Source organism: Mus caroli, unplaced genomic scaffold, assembly GCF_978045245.1.
Source record: "Mus caroli unplaced genomic scaffold, Mus_caroli_1 scaffold_9, whole genome shotgun sequence".
Classification (NCBI taxonomy): Eukaryota; Metazoa; Chordata; class Mammalia; order Rodentia; family Muridae; genus Mus; species Mus caroli.
In genome coordinates, this window is record NW_028227264.1 from 985193 (window position 1) to 1001712 (window position 16520).

General features: G+C 44.2%; 1 protein-coding gene across 2 annotated transcripts in view; it reads left to right on the top strand.

Annotated features, from left to right (window-relative positions):
* Positions 1–4922: 4922 nt before the first annotated feature.
* The window catches only part of Plekhg1 (pleckstrin homology and RhoGEF domain containing G1), a 227981-nt gene continuing 216383 nt past the window's right edge, over positions 4923–16520 (top strand). The window contains exon 1 of one of the 2 annotated variants that reach the window (XM_085842588.1): positions 4923–5071. The gene's annotated coding sequence lies outside the window, so the exon portion shown is untranslated. The remainder of the gene's footprint in view (positions 5072–16520) is intronic. The other variant, XM_029482416.2, reaches the window with a different exon arrangement.

The window sequence follows — 16520 nt, forward strand, 5'->3', positions numbered from 1 at the left end:
TATCCTCCAGATGTATCCATCATGGGGCTTTTCTAAACACATAATTGTTAAGAAAAGAAATGTAGAGGTAACATCTCCCTTTTACAAAGCCAATAGAGAAAATAGCTCCTCAAAAAGACTGTCAATGTCTTCCAAACAAATTGCTTTGGGAACAAAACATTAACTGTGAAGCACAAGGGTAAACTGTCCAGCAGTGCTTTAATAGAATCTCCTTAAGGACCCTGACACTGGTTAAATATGAAATGTCCCTGAGAAGCTTGTGTTTCGAGTGCTATTCCCTGGCTGGGGAGGTTGTGTTATTATTAAGGAGGTGGGGCCTGGCTGTTGGAAGTAGCTCAATAAGGCAGGCCTTTGAAAGTTCTACCCATTTCTGACCTTGTCCTGCATGATGTGAGCAAGCCTTCAGCACAGGTTTCTAATGCCTGTGTCCAGCTACCGCTGCTATCTTGCCTGCTGAACACAAAGGACCCTATGAATCTGAGTACCAAAATGTTTTCCTTCTTTGTTTCTGTCAGTGGCCATGTTTCTGGACACTTGGTCTTTACCTTCTTGGTTAGCAGATTTGGGGATTTTAGATTCTTCCTAAACAAGGTAGGATAGCAGTGGAGAAGATTCATATGCAGTAGGATTTCTAGGTTCCTCTAGAATCCAGATTCCTTCCAGAGTCCACATTCCTCTATCTGCTTTTAGGTTCGGCTCAGCAAGAGTCTAAGAACAACAAACATTTCTTATTTTATCTTTTGCTTTTTGAGGATAATACCGCTTGTAAATCTATCCAACCACAGTCTGGAGAGAAGGAAATTCCTTCTGAATCCATCCACCTGAGTGCTACACTCAGTTGACTACCCTGACTGAAGAAGATTTGAACACACTTCATCTTACACACACTTGCGTACATTATTTCCACGAGACTGGTATGAAATACTTTCCTTCTGGCCATGATGACAAGCTATGAAACAAGAGCGACTTAGAGAAGGAACTGTTTCTTTTGGCTCACAGTTCAAAGATGCAGTCTTTCGTGGCGGGAAAGCCAAGGCTGCAAGAGCTCGAGGAACTTGTGCATTGCATCTGCCCTTCAGAAATGGCTGGCACAAGGAATGCTGGTGCTGAGTTTGCTTTCCTTCTTTTAACTCAGTGCAGGCCCAAAGCCCATGAAAAGGTGCTCACAGCTAGAATGAGATTTTGCACACAATTAACTATATCTAGATAATCCCCCACCTACATACCCAGGGATGTGCCTGCTAGCTGGTTTTTGACCATAGGAAGTTGACAATATTAGCCACCACAGTACACATTCCTAAAGTGTCACTATAGGACACTTACCGTAAACATTTACATGGCTGGCCAAGGTACTCTGAAACGTACTTATCTTTGAACTAGCAACGTTCTTACCTCAGCCTTCCTACTGCTGGAATTGCAGGTGCTATGAGCTTTGGAGAATTTTTATTTTATTTTTTTTACAAAAGGGTTTTTATGCCTCACAAATCTAAATTTGAAATTAAAAAAGCTTTTACCATAAAAAAAAATAAAGTAGATCAATGTTACCTGGGCCTTCTCTGAGGAATTCTAGCTATACTCCAGTAGACATGGTTTTTCTATCTTGCTAAATCATACATTCAATACAATCATCGTAAACACCATAAAAGTTGGTTCTAGGACAGCCAGGGCTATACAGAGAAACCCTGTCTTGGGGAAAAAAAGTTATCATCCTAAGTCATAAAATTAAAGCATAGTATGATGGAGCCATTAAACCCGGTGAAGTGTGCAAACACCAACCCCCTCCTGTGCTGGATGGGATAATCTACAGCAGATGCCATGCTGGCTGCCACCCCTCAGAACAGCTGAGTTAGCTGGTGAACTGTGAACCACATGCAGAGCTGTGTTTGCATTCTGCTAGAGCGGTTAGCAGCGTTTGGCCACACCAGCAAGCTCCAGAAACTTCCTCAGAGATCTGCCACTTCATGGATTACAATGTCTGTACCTTAATAGCTCTGTCTGAGGAATAAATAAGATGCTACTGGAGACAGTTGATAATCTCAGAAAGCAAGCATGTTTCTTCTGCAGACATCTAATTGACAGACCCAGTCTTCCTTGAGAGGGAACAAGGTATGATTTGAACATAGACCAGGCCTGGGCCTGTCACCCTGTTTCTGTGGGGGTTAGGGGGTATGCACACGTGTGTGTATTTGTGTGCAAGTTTTCCTGTAGGTGTGTGCATGTGTATACCTGAATATGGAAGAAGGAGGTCAATGATGGATGATTTCCTCAATCACTCTCCACCATATTTTGGAAGCATACTTATTGAACTGGTAACTCACAAATTCAGCTAAACTGGCTGTCCAGTGAGCTCTAGGAATCCTCCTGTCTCCACCTCCCTAACACCGGGTTTACAGATACATGTCGCCATGCCCAACCCTTTTAGGGGTTCTGGGGAACAGAACTCAGGTCTACATGCTTGCACAGCGAGCACTTTACCTCTGAACCGTTTCCCTAGACCTCCTTCCGTTTCCTCTGATGTGGGGCAATGGACTGCAGACTGTACCCCAAGTTCTCTTGTCAGTAGGGATCAGTCAAAGAGGACATTGGCTTAGAGAAAGCCAGTAAATGTCTGTCTCCTCTCTGCCAGGTTCTGTGGCTCAGACCGACAAGGGCCTGAGAGGAAAGAATCAGAGAGAGTGGGGAACCCCAGCTTTGCTCACTTCCTCTCCAAGTACCCCCAATACTCACCAAATGGCTTCTCTGAGTCCTGGGTCTTTATAGAAGGATCAGTGACAACTCACAGGCTTGATGTGGAATAGTCTTCCTGAATCCTAGACAGGTATGCTCTAAAACTCCAAGTCAGTACCCGAAGTCAACCATACACAATATAACATTTGCCATTCATACTTACCTACCGATGAGAGAGGATGGTTTATAAAGTAAGTATATTAAGAAAATAGTGAGGGCCATTAATAAGATTAATTTATATATATATATATATATATATATATATATATATATATATATATATAAAATCAATTAGCTGGGCAGTGGTGACGCATGCCTTTAATCCCAGCACTTGGGAGGCAGAGGCAGGAGGATTTCTGAGTTCAAGGCCAGCCTGTTCTACAGAGTGAGCTCCAGGACAGCCAGGGATACACAGAGATAACCCTGTCTCGAAAAACAAAACATATATATATATAATCAATTAACTGTTCTAACAATACAGTGTAATAAAAGGCCTAAGTATCTTTACTCTTGGACTTCAGGACCATCAATAAGTAAAGTAGGGCTCACTGAAACACAAGCACTGTGATACCACAGCAATTGATCTGAAGCGTGAGACAGCTACTAGTGAGTTGTAGTGTATACAGTATATTTGTGCTGGCTTGTTTTCTATCAATTTAACATAAGCTGGAGTCATCAGAGAGGAGGGAGCCTCAACTGAGAAAATGCCTCCATAGGATACAGCTGTAGGTAAGCCTGTAGGGCATTTTCTTCATTAGTGATCCATGCAGGAGGGCCTAGCCCATCATGGGAGGGTCACTCCTGGACTGGTGGTCCTGGGTGCTGTAAGAAAGCAGATTGAGTAAGCTAGTAAGCAGTGCCCTCCATGGCCTCTGCATTAGCAGCTGCCTCCAGGTTTCTGCCCCGCTTGAGTTCCTGCCTTGACTTCCTCCAATGTTGAATAGTGATGTGGACGTGAAAGCCAAGGGTTTCCCTGCCCTCTTGGCTTTTAGTCATGGTGTTTCATCACAGCAGTAGTAACTATATGTTGGACAAAAGAATGATTTACATACCAGGGGGAGGCAGACAGGACGGCCAGAGTTCATTATGCTACTCAGAATGTGGACACATTGAAAGGTGAATTGTTTATTTATTAAAAAAACAAACAAAAAACCCTCTCACCCAATACCATAAGACTTTATAAAATGTGGTGTACTACAGGGAGATGAAGTTCTTAGAATCAAGCAAAGTGTGTGGCTGTGTCTTACTAGGCCTGGTGAAGCACAGGCATATCTGACACACCTGTTTGAAAGGTGCCAAGTGTTACCAAGAATGTCACCAAAAAGGCACCTGTGATAGAGGTCCTATTTTTTATTGTCCTACCTTATGGGTGCCTTTAAACATCTGGCTGTCGCAAAGGTCTCTGCCTCCTTTTCCACTTTTGCTTTCTCTAATCAAAGGTCATCCAGTGTGTTCACTGGGGTGGTGGGGGTGCTGATGCCTGAACCCAGGAAGCACCCTTCTCCCATTTTCTAGTGTTGTGACATCATAAGCTACAGTGTGAAATTCAAGTTTGGATGCAAAGAAACGGTTTTGGATCCGATTTCAGAACACTCTGGGAAATGGCCATGTCCAAGGCTTAGCTGTACCTCAACAGCCCAGAGAAGAGAAGAAAAAAGAAAGCGATGTGGCTGTTAAAACAGTAGCAGGGAGTTTTTTTAAAAAGAAGAGAGAAGAGAGAAGAGAAAAGAAAAAGGAAAGGAAAGAAAAACAAAAAGAAAAAAGGGAAAGGAAAACGGAAAGAGAAGAAGAGAAAGAAGAAAAGGAGAAAAGAGGAGAGGAGAAAGGGAAAGAAAAGAGAAGAAAAGGAAAGAGAAGAGAAGAGAAGAGAAGAGAAGAGAAGAGAAGAGAAGAGAAGAGAAGAGAAGAGAAGAGAAGAGAAGAGAAGAGAAGAGAAGAGAAGAGAAGAGAAGAGAAGAGGAGACAAAAACTTTCCCCCCAGAGGCTGTAGTTTGACTGCTGTCTTTGGCAAAGCTCCAGAGAGCAAGCTTAATCTCTTTCTGAGCTGCCTCCTCCTCTCTGCCTCTATCCTCCCGCAGGGCCCCGTGGAGGCGGGCGGGGACCGCAATTCGCGGCAGCGGACCGAGGAGCGGGGCGGGGCGGGACGCGCCGGGAGCAGAGTGGGAAAGAGGAAGTGGAGCCAGGCGAGCTGCAGGGCTCGGGGCCGCCGGAGCCGGCGCTGGAGCGCAGCGCACCGCGGAGCCAGCGCTCGGGAGCCGCCCCTCTCCCGTAAGCTCCGCCGGGACTATTCCAGGGACCAGACAAGGGAAGCCGGGGACCTCGGCCACGCGCCCCGAATCTGCAGGTGGGAAGAGCGGGATCGCAGTGCCTGGCCCTGGGCGCGGCGGTGGGGGGGGGGGGAGGTCTCTGAGCGCTGCTCCTGTGAGGGGACTGATGGGGTCGTTGGCAGTGCTGCCCCAAGACCGCTCTTAGCCCGAGTCAGGCAGAACCTGCTAGCCCGGCGCTCCCGCCCCTTGCTGCAGCCACCCGAGTTGCAGTTTGCAGCTCCGCGAAGTTTGCTCAAGCGCGCCGTGTGCCACCCGCGCCCCCAAGTCCAGCGGAACTATCCCCAAATAGGACAGTCTGGACAACACCCCAACAGCGGTGCGGGCGCGATGGCGGGGAGTGCTGTGTGCTCCAGCTAGGAGCAGTCCTGCGGGGGGCAGAAACTCGCGTGGGCGCCCCCAAATCAGCAAGTCGGCGCTTTATAGGAGTGACCCGGGAGTCTAGAAGCTGTGCCCCATCCGTCACCCGGACACACGGTAATACCTAGCTAGCTGGCTACGACTGTGTGGACTGTTGGCCAGAGGAAAAGGTTGTTGCGGGGCGGGGGGGGCGGGGGAGAGCAGGCCCCGGGGTGACTGCTAGAGCAGGCCCCCTCTTTGTGTCCCCCATGGAGTCTCAGAGCTCTACAGTCCAGGACGCCCAGTGATGAGAGGGTGGTTGGCTTGCTCAGTTTCACAATGTTCCTGAGAAACAATGATGTAGCTGATTGCTTGGATGTGCTGTATGAACTTGGTATGTGTAAAGCTGACTGTGTGTGCAACCCTGGAATTTCATTAAGCTCTGGCGGCTCTTGGCGCTCTCTTTGTACCACCCTCAGGTGGCCGGAGCTTACTGCACCTATTTTGACAGATTTTATCTTCTCAGGAAACCCAGTCACCTCGGGAGGGTTGTTTTGGGGATTTGGGGCACTCTGGATACAAACTGAATACACACTGGATACAAAACCAGTAGGATGCCGGGATGTTAAGTCTGGGTCAGATTTAACGTTTAATTGAATTCCAGGCTTAGATTGCGTTAAAACCTGTGGTCAAGGGTTAAAGTCAGCCTGTTTGAATTCTCAGTTTCTGGAGTTCGCATACTTTTAAAGAATGGATGAGTTTTGGGTTTTGTTGTTGTTGTTAAACTGATGTTTAAAAAAAAAAAGTGTATCTAAGTCTATCGTGTCAGAGATCTAAAACCTCTCAACTTTAGCCTTCCACTGTGTGGGACATGAGGAAAAGCAATCCTGGTAGCTTGTACTTCCTCACTGATAAAGCAGTGTCTATGAACCACATAGTTTTAACTGATTTTAACCGTTCAGTCCAGGCTATTTATTTATTCTACAGTAGTTAACACTTCTATCCAAAAGTGATGGGCTAGTGTTTGACCCTTTAACATCTTTGAGTCTGGTTTCCTGATTCCTGACTTAGCTTTTTGTCATCTTGGAATTGCACCCTGTCCAAGCCGTTAAAACCGACCAGGAAGAAACTTTCTTTACCAGAGTTCACTGACCTCCCTGGCTTCCTCTCCAAGTGGGACCCCTTGTGTGACCTTCCTTCCATTTCCCTTGCATGACAGATTCCCCCCAAAGCCTTTTGCAAAGGGATAAAACAGAGAGAGAATGGGAACAGCTGTTTGGTAGTCAAACTGGTGCCCAAATCTGCCTTTCTCTGATAGAATTTGTCTGCGCCTGTCCTTCCCCTGTGAGTCCACTTTCCTCAATGCCTTTAGTATAGATGATTGTTAATATATATTAATATAGTGTACATAACATAAATACTATAATATATAAAATATAAATCTATACTATAATGTAAATATAAAATATATGTAAATATATTGGTATATTGTATAAATATATTAAATAGAAAATATGTTATAATATATAATAACAAAATATGTGTAATATATTATATATAATATATACATATATTCATTTATACATATATACCTTTTAAACTTTCCATGGGATATTACAGCTATCATTCAAATGGGTTAAACAGTCACATTGTAACCCATAGAAATTGCCACTCTCATTTTTCATTCAAATGGGTTAAACAGTCACACTGTAACCCATAGAAATCGCCACTCTCATTTTTCAAAACCAAAGACAACCAGTAGTATGTTACTCTGCTCATTTGTGGTTATGATTTCTTTTTGTGATTTAATTCAACTTTACTAATTTGTATTCCGACTTGAAAAAAGATGGAAAAATAACTGAGTAGCTGCAGTCTTTGGAGCCTTTAGTAAACTAACAACAGTATCTGATCTATAGTCTGGGTGCTGCGATCCTCTTTGTGTGGCATTTTCTTCTTTTTACTGCTGGTAGTTGGGTCTTTGAAACAATTGTCACCTTGTAATCCTGCTGCAGACATGATTAGATCTCCAGGCTCTTCAAACTTGGATGGCTCTTGGATGATGTGGGCCAGCCTCTGAGTCTTGGAGATTTAGAATGATAGGGAGCACATGTTCTAGAATTAGCCCTTGAATGATGCTCCTGTCTGTGCCCCATGAGTTTGCAGACCAGGACCCTGCTAAGGCTCTGAGCTGACATGGATCATTTTATGACTAAGGAAAGTAACAATTATTTGCAAACAAGTAACCAAACAAACATTATTTGGCTTTTCTTATATTTCCTTCTTCCTTCCCCTCACCCCCTTCCTGCATATATTTCAGAAAGAATGCCCCTTAGCTCCAGAGCTGGACTGAGGATTGAGTGGAGTAATCCATATTAAATGTTCCACACATATGGTGAGCTTTGAGGATGAGAGTTGCTGATAAGCTGATCCCTGGGGGGCGGGGATTTTATTGGACCAGCTCCATTGGCAGAACTGTGATTGAACTCAGCTGTGACTGAGACCTGTCCTCTACTACCGCCTCAGAGTGACAGTTGTATAGGGACACATTTTCATAATTATAAACTATTTATTTGTTTCTTTTTGGGGTTTTTTCCCCCTCAATTTTCTTAAGCAAGGTCTTTTTGTTTTGTTTTGTTTGTTTGTTTGTTTGTTTGTTTTTCAAGACAGGGTTTCTCTGTATAGCCCTGGCTGTCCTGGAACTCACTTTGTAGACCAGGCTGGCCTCAAACTCAGAAATCTGCCTGCCTCTGCCTCCCAAGTGCTGGGATTAAAGGCATTCGCCACCACGCCTGGCAAGCAAGATCTTATTATGGAGCCCAGACTGGCCTTAAACTCACAATTCTCCCACTTTAGCTGGCCTTACAAGTGAGTGTAACCACAACACTCTTTAAGGGAAAGAAATAATAATCTTTTGACGTAAGAAAAATATGATTTTAATGCACAGCATTAGCATATTCAGGCACAGACAGAAAAACAAACAAACCAAGACAACTTTTTTCTTTTTGACAATCTCTCTGTGATGTGTAGCAGGCATCTGAGATGCTCATGTTTCACCCCAAACCTCCTGGATCAATCTCTCTTGATGAAATGAAAAGTTGAGCCTGATCCATCGGGCCATTCAGAGTCATGGGCAGCTGTGCCAAGTAGAACTCACTGACAGAAGAGGGAGCCCCACGTGATTAGAATCTGGCTGACTATGTAGTTAGCAATGGACCGCCTCAGCGAGGATGATAGGCATGCCTGCAATGGGCCCTGCTTCATCACTGAATGGCTTATCTCCAGGGAACCTAAATGCTGCAGCTTCAGGTATGCCTGGCTAACCCCTTGCAGTGACCAGGGCTTCTGTGCAATGTTAGCTCTCATGTTGGGGTCTGAGTATCTTTTCAACCTGTGTATACATAGGTTCCTGAATATTTTTTCCAATGACCTATAGACCAAGTAAAATATTTCCAAACCAAGTCTTTGTTAGGTGAACAGAGGCAGCCTCTGTACCTGTGAGGCTTTTCAGCGCCCCCCCCCCCAATAAACCACTGGAAGGATGAAGGATTTGTCTTTATTTCCAAAACACCGAGGGCCACAATGACTTTGTAGCATTTGCAGTTCATTAGGTATTACAAGTAATGCAAGACATATGAAAGTGATTTAAAGTATATAGGGACCCCCAGAAACCACAGAGTTGATGGTTAAGAGCCCTTGCTACTCTTGCAGAGAACTTTAGTTCCATTCCCAGCATCTTGGGGCTCACAGTTAGCTGTAACTTCAGATTCAAGGGATCTCACACTCTTTTCTGAACTCCTCTGGCACATGGGCACACACACACACATATATACACACACCCCTAAAGTATATAGGAGGCATTGAAGATTGAATATATGATCATTGGTAGAGCATATATTGAATTCTCATTCTGGCCTGGGCTCAATCCCCAAGTACCTTCGGCTCTAAACTGGAAAATGTGTATAAATTGAAAGTTTCATTCAATTTTCTCTAAAGGATTTGAACATTCATCAGGCAATCCCATCAGAATACCAAAAACCATCTGCATTAAATTACTGCTTGACAGGAAGCTGAAGCCTGCTAGGTCCACGATTCCATAGCCTTTCTCTTTCTCCCTCCCATGCTATCTAAGAAGAAAGTCAATTTGAAGAGTGTTGATGCTAGGGTAAATTGTTTTAAAACAAATTCCAGCTATGCCTACTGGTAATAACTCGGTGGTGATGGGGTGGAGGAAGAGCTGGGGTTTTCCATGAGCCTTTAATTAAGAACCCTGTTTTGGTAGCTTTAATAACCACGGTGCTACAGAGGCCACAGAAGTAGCTTATCAGCAGAAGCCAGCCTGACTGTGATTTGACTAAAAGTTAAGCATCCCTTTGATGGGAGGAGGGAGGCAGCATCCTTTCAAAATGTCAAAGGGAAAGAGTTGGGTGAGTGTGGGTCTCATGATGACTAAAGCTTCAGTAGGAATGAGCAGACCCATCGACATCCTGCTATTGAGTTAGCTATAGCAGTTACAGTACTATGTGCGGGGGCAGGGGTGGGGAGCATCACAAAGACACATGAGTGTGACCTGTGGGTAGACAGGCATAGAAAAGGACCAGAGAGGCTTTATGTAGCTAAATGTAACTTAATGGCTAGCCTGGGCTATATGAAACCCTGTGTTTAAAAAAGATGAGTAGGTTACAGCAAATGAAGGGAGGAGTCAAGACTTAGCTTGGTAGAATGTCTTGATAGAACATTGATAGAGTGGCTACTAACAGGGATCCCATTTTTCTGGACTCTTAAAACTTCAGCTATAGGCTTCTGTATAAGCATGCTACATAAAGCCCTATGTAGTTAAGGGTGGCCTTGAACTTCTGATCCTCTTGCCTCCACCTCCCAAGGGCTTGGATTTCAGGGGTTCACCACACATTGGCCTTATTCAGTCCTAAGGGTCAGACTGAGGTTGTAAACATGCTGGTCAGTTACACTACCCATTGAGCTACATTCCCAGTCCCCAATTTTCCCTCCCTACAGTAAGTGACAATGGACTCTTGGTAGAAATGGCTGAGATTTCCTGCTGTAAAACATCCATTTTCACATCAGTAATTTACCAATCTCACATTAGTAATTGATCAGCGAGTGTTCAATTTTATTCAGCTCAGCTCCATTTATTGAGAACCTACCTCTACTTTTACATCATTCTGCTGTGCCTAGAGTTGTGTCTGACCAACTCCATGGTCCCCATCATGTTGATGGTCTCCATGGAGACAGAATAAGGGTGATGGGAAATTCAGAGTGATGGGTGGGCTGCTCTGCCTTGGTGGTCTAGGAGTCTTCTAGAGGAGCCAACATTTACTTTGGACCATAATGATAAAGAGTTCTAGGTGTCTTTGAAATATACTGTATGATGTGCTGGGAATCAAAGTGCTGGGCAGGCACTCCACCACTGAGCTGGATTCCCAGCCTCCAAATTACCATTTTCTATTGTTTTTTAAATTACTGTCTGCGTTTAGGGTTTTGCTTTGTAGCCAAGGCAGCCTTAGGCTCTGTGCCCTTTCCTACATCCACCCCCAGAATCCTGTAATGAACTGTGTTTTGATTTGTACTCTATGCATATCTACGGCTGCCCAGTGACCCACTGTCACCTGGCATGAAAATGGAACTTTCTCTTCTGTCTCTTAGCTCTCCCTGCTGACTTGGATTTGACAGAAAGTTTAATTCAATATTAGCATAGTAATTAAAATATTATAATACATCTATGACCTGATTATTATTTTAGTAGTTTAAAAATTCACTTTGGTCTGGCCAATGGGTCTCAAGTCACTCCTTCTTAAGTGGCTTTGACCTACATGTAACTTGCAAAGACTGAGGCTGAGTGGCTCCTACAGCCAGCTCATTCCTTTGGCAGATGTGTCCGAAGCCTTCCTGCAGTGTAGCTGCCTTTCCAGAGCTCCAAAGGCGTGAGCTCTGAGCTGGCTTTGGCTTTGTTCCGTTTGTTTAGATTTTATTTAACACAAATTGTGCCTTTGGCCCTCCCTATCCCGGGAGGCTGACTGTCCCTCTGATGGAGAAGGTTTCTTTGTACAATCAAGCAGAGGAGGCTCAACTTCACTCAGGCCTCCTTCCCTGCCCTGGCAAGCATCTGGGTTTACACACTAAGCTGACTTCCTTCCAATAGAGCTCCACCCTCCTCCTGGTGAAGGAGCCCTGTGCTGATGAAATGTTTGTTTCTCTGACCACCCTCCAAACTCCCAACCCTGGTTGGGACCTTTGCTCTCCACTCCTATTGGAGCCTACTTGGCTTCCCCAGCTCTTAGGAGTCTTTGAGTCCCAGTGAGCATGTGTGTTTCCTTCCAGCTGTGATCAAATGCACCCTTGGGCTGGTTTGTTTTTCTTCTCAATAAGTTACCCAAGTCTCTAGCCCCACAATGTGCTTCCAACCACTCTCTCCTAACCTAACTGCTGATATCAGAGCAAAGTCCCCTTCTCGCACCCTGTCTGACAGGGAGAGTAGATCAGTGCCTGACCTAGAAGGAAACAGAGTGCAGGCCTCTCTTATCCCTGAGCCACCCTTGCCATGTGATTAAAGGTCCCATGTCCCAGGAGGTCTTCGGAACAGACAACCAGTCTGCCTAAAATCTGAGTCTTTGGGAACAAGTAGATTAAAACCAGAAGTCACTCCTAAGCATTTCGGGGATGCATGTTAACCCCACAGCCCAAATCAAGGTGATTTAAAGCTGTCACCAGCCTGTGATGAGAAAGCTAGGAAAGAGCTGGGGCCTCCAGGAAAAGAGAAGGGGCTATGGCTATCAGCTCAGCTCCCATGGCTGTGTGATTACAGGCATCCTCCAAACCTGACATTTGCACATCTCTGATGTGCTGTGAGAGAGGAAGACTATAATCTGAGACATAAATAGTGCCTTGAACCATGTAACCCTGTTATTAGCTTAAGTATCTATGTGGTGCTAACATGTTAGAGCTGCCTCAAAGGAGGATACTGCTCTCTTTCTGAAATGACTTAGTGTTAAACTATCCAGGGATCTCATACTCTTTAACCTTTGAAACCACTGAACACAAGAATGAAGGAGCCCAAGAGTGAGTCTAACTCAAAGATTTGGGATCACTGAAGGGGAAGATATGTTGGAGGGATGTTGTGGGGAGATGTAGGCTTTTTTAAAAAATGAACCAGTTGTATCAGGGACTTTCCCATCCTATAGAGGAGGCTTGGTAAGAAATAGTAAGGGTGGGCTGTGACATTAATGAAATAGTCTAGTGACAGATGGGACATGGGAAGGTGGTGGATTAGATCAGTATTAGTTCTATCGAGGAAACTGCATTAGGAGTTATTTGAAAGCTTCTGGGATATGTTTGCAGAGGAAAATCTTGGTGGTCTTGGCTCTCATCCGCTTTTCCTCGCTATCTATATAAGATAATCCATGCCCACACCATACACATGTGCCCTTAGAAACTGGGAGTTTAAATTTGACTATAAAGAAGGCTGTTTAATCCCAGTCCTTCATGCTATCTGGCCTCCAAATTAATATCACAATGACATCTTGGTCCACAGGTGTGTCCTGCCCTAAGAAGGCAGAGAGCCGGGGTGGCTTCTCAACGGTGTTTGCATCATGAAGGACTCTTCCTTGTTCCTAACGGTTTCTGTTTTGAGCTTACCTGGAATGGTGACAATACTATGAGGTTATAAAAACAGCTGGAATGAGTTCCATAATTAGCAACAGCTTTCAAAATCCACAATACCCCTGAGGGAAAATAAAAGGAAGACTCATTCTGGTTTTGTGATCTGTCAAGATTCTTGGGTCAAGATTATATCTCACCTAGTGCTTAAAGAGTTTCTAAACTGGAAGTTAACATTTCTTTGCTCCTGAAGTCTTACAGAAGTAAGAGGACTGGAGAAATGGCTCCATGGGTAAAGTGCTTTCTAGACCTGAGTTCGGATCCCCAGTGACCATATAAAATATAGGTTTGGCAGTGCACACTTGTAACTGTAGGACTGGGGGAGGGAGGAAGAAAAGGCAGAGACAGTTGGGTCTTCAGAGTAGCATGGCCAACCCGATTAGCAGACCAGTGAGCGCAAGGTTCAGTGTGTGACTCTATCTAAAATAACAGCAATATCATCATCATTATCAATAACACAATGTAGAGAGGGATTCCAGAAGACAGACAAAATCAACCTCTGACCTATACTTGTGTGTGTGCACCTATATGTATACATGTGTATATTCAAGTATGTCTGCCCATGTCTACACATGCATGCACACACATACATACATACACACAGAAAAAGAGAGACAGAGACAGACAAGAGAGTCAGAAGGAGAGATTTCTGCACTAGCTAAAGACATACCAGCAACAACTGTTCCAAAATTCTACTCAGTTTTAGGTTGCTCATATATGCAGAAAACACTTTGTAAATCATAAAAAAAAAATCTTCCAGTGAGAAAATTCGTATCTAGTATTATCTTGCTTTTTCCCTTCTTTATTGTGATCTAAATTTAAATGCTGTTTTGGGGTAATTCACCATGAAGCCATTGTGTGCATGAACAATACATGTGTGTCTTCCTAACATCTCAGTCAGAATTGGAATAAGTGACCCACTATGAAGTTAGGAAGGGTACATATGTCCCTGGAAAGTTAAATGTCACCTAAACTAGAGATTTACAACTATACAATAAAGATTTTATGAAGTTGGACATGGTGAAAAACAGTTGAAATCCCAGCACTATCGAGGCAGGAAGAATCAGTAGTTCAAGGATAACCTGGGCTATATGGGAAGATCCTGGCTCAAAAAATATTGAAAGGAAAGAAGAAAAAAATAATGTTATGAGTTCTAAGTGCAAATAAACCCATGGTAAGGAGTGGCAATCCTACTGCCTTTTCTGCACATAATATTAGTTTTATGGTCTGTTACTAGATAGCTGGAGCAATAAACCAGCATGAAAGTAACCTGGCAAGGCTGTCTTGGTGTTTTATAAGATTGTGCCATGAATTTCCTGAGGCAGCAGTCCGCCTTTCAAGACAAGGAAGTGCATTTAGTTTGTTGTGGTAGAGATATTCAGGTTGCTAGTTCTGGGAGTACACTGAACAGAAGAACAAACCAAGCCTGGGGTGAAAAGGTCAACTCCATATGAGTGCTTTAAAAAAAAGTTGAACAGACAACTTGATGAAATTCAGTTCAGTTTGAGCATGGTGAGAAGGCTTGATTAGAGGATGCATATTACACAGCCATTATTCTAACTAAAGCTTGAGATAGACACCTAAGAAGGTCTGTGATTGGTCAGCCCATTCCTTTTCGACCACTGTGGAAGTATGGGAGAAACCACAGGAGCAATGCGCCTGTGGAGCAAAACCATTTATTTCACCAGGAAGCTAAAGGAGCAAAGAAGGCTCAGGACGTCTCACATGTTCCTTTGAGGACATGACCCCTGTTACCTAGAGAGCTCCCACTAAGCCTTATACATGACATCCCCATCACTTCCCAGTAGTGTCAAGCTGGGGGCCACGCCTCTAACCATCATGGGCCCTTTAGAGTATTGTGTTAGTCAGCTTTCCGTCACTGTGACAAAATACCTAGGACCAGCAACTTATAAAGGTTTGTTTTGGTTCACTGTGATTGGCTGTTGTTTCTCAGCATTTAGCAAGGCAAAATACTGTAGAAATCACAACAGGGAAAGCTGTTCACATTACAGTCACTAGCAAGCAGAGAGGGGATTCCCCAATATCAGCTTTAAGGGCATGTTCCCAAAAACCTCATTTCCTCCAGCTAGATCCTAATTTCTAAAGGTTCTACTATCTCCTAACAGCATCAGAGGACGGTTGAGAGACTTACAGACCCAGTAATTTAGGGACTAAGCATCTAATACATGGGCTTTGGTGGAACATGATTATCCAAAAGATAACAGGGACTTTCTAAAGCCAAAGCACAGCAGGGAGTAGCCTCTGAGTCAAAGTTGAGTCAGAACAAATGAGTGATTTTGAGGAGATCTGAGAAAAGAATGGTCTAGATGGAAAGATAAGTATGGAGAATCTTATAGAGTGAGGGAAACACAGATGTGTGTGAGCAGGGTGATCTGTAAGGGAGAGACAACGCTGAGGAGAGAGGCAGAGTCTAACTTGTGCCCGTTTGGGGGGTATGCAAGATCTTTGCCGTGGTTCAGAATGTGACATCAGGCTATGGGACGGTTTGAAGCATAAGAGTTACATACGCTAGTTAATGGCTAGTTATTTCTCTGGCTACTCTGAAGAGAGATGTGTTAGAAAGTTCTGGAATCAGACAGAGCTACAGTGATACAGAAGAAAGTCAGTTGCTGAGGAGTTGGTGAGGAGCAGGCAGCTTAGGAACTGAATGTTGTCCAAGATGGTTGCTCTAGAAGAGACTCCTGGGGTCGTGAGAAGCATTGTAACTAGGATTTGCTTTGCTTCCCCGACTCAGATTTCACTTCTGTTACCTTCTGTGTCTCATCTACACACAGTAGAGTAGCATTTGGCTGTGCCTGATGCTCTCCATGACACCATGAGCAATCTCATCTCACTGCCTACTCACAAGGCCAGTCCCCTTTCTTTCAGCTCTTAGCTCCCTCTAGCCCACCACTTAGGATATGGTTGTATATGTGCAAGTGTGTATGGTTGTATGGTTGGTAAGTACATTTCATGTGCACACGTGCATAGCAGGCATGGAGTGGTCAGAAGAGAAGTTCTGGTGTAGGTCTTTGGGTGCCTTCCACATTTGTTTGTTTGTTTATTAGCTTTCTCATTGGCCTAGAACATTGGCAAGCAGACTAAGCTAGCTAGCTGGTGAACTTCCAGGATCCTCCTGTCTCTGTCTCCCATCTCCTGGCTATGATGGTGTCATGGGCACACACCACTGAACCCAGCTTTTAACAGGGGTTCTTGGGATTCAAATTCAGGCGGTCATGTTTGTGAGGCAGATGCTTCCCTTACTAAACCATCTCTGCATCCCTTGATGTGTTCATCTTGATGTTCATTTAATTAATCATCTTCCCTCTCTAGATGACCAGCTCCTTGAGAGTAAATACGGGCCAACTCACTTTTCCTCCTACTAAGGAAATTAGCTTGATAAAATATTAGGAAAACAAGCCCAGTTTCTATTTCAGTTGAGAGCTAGAAATTCTGAGC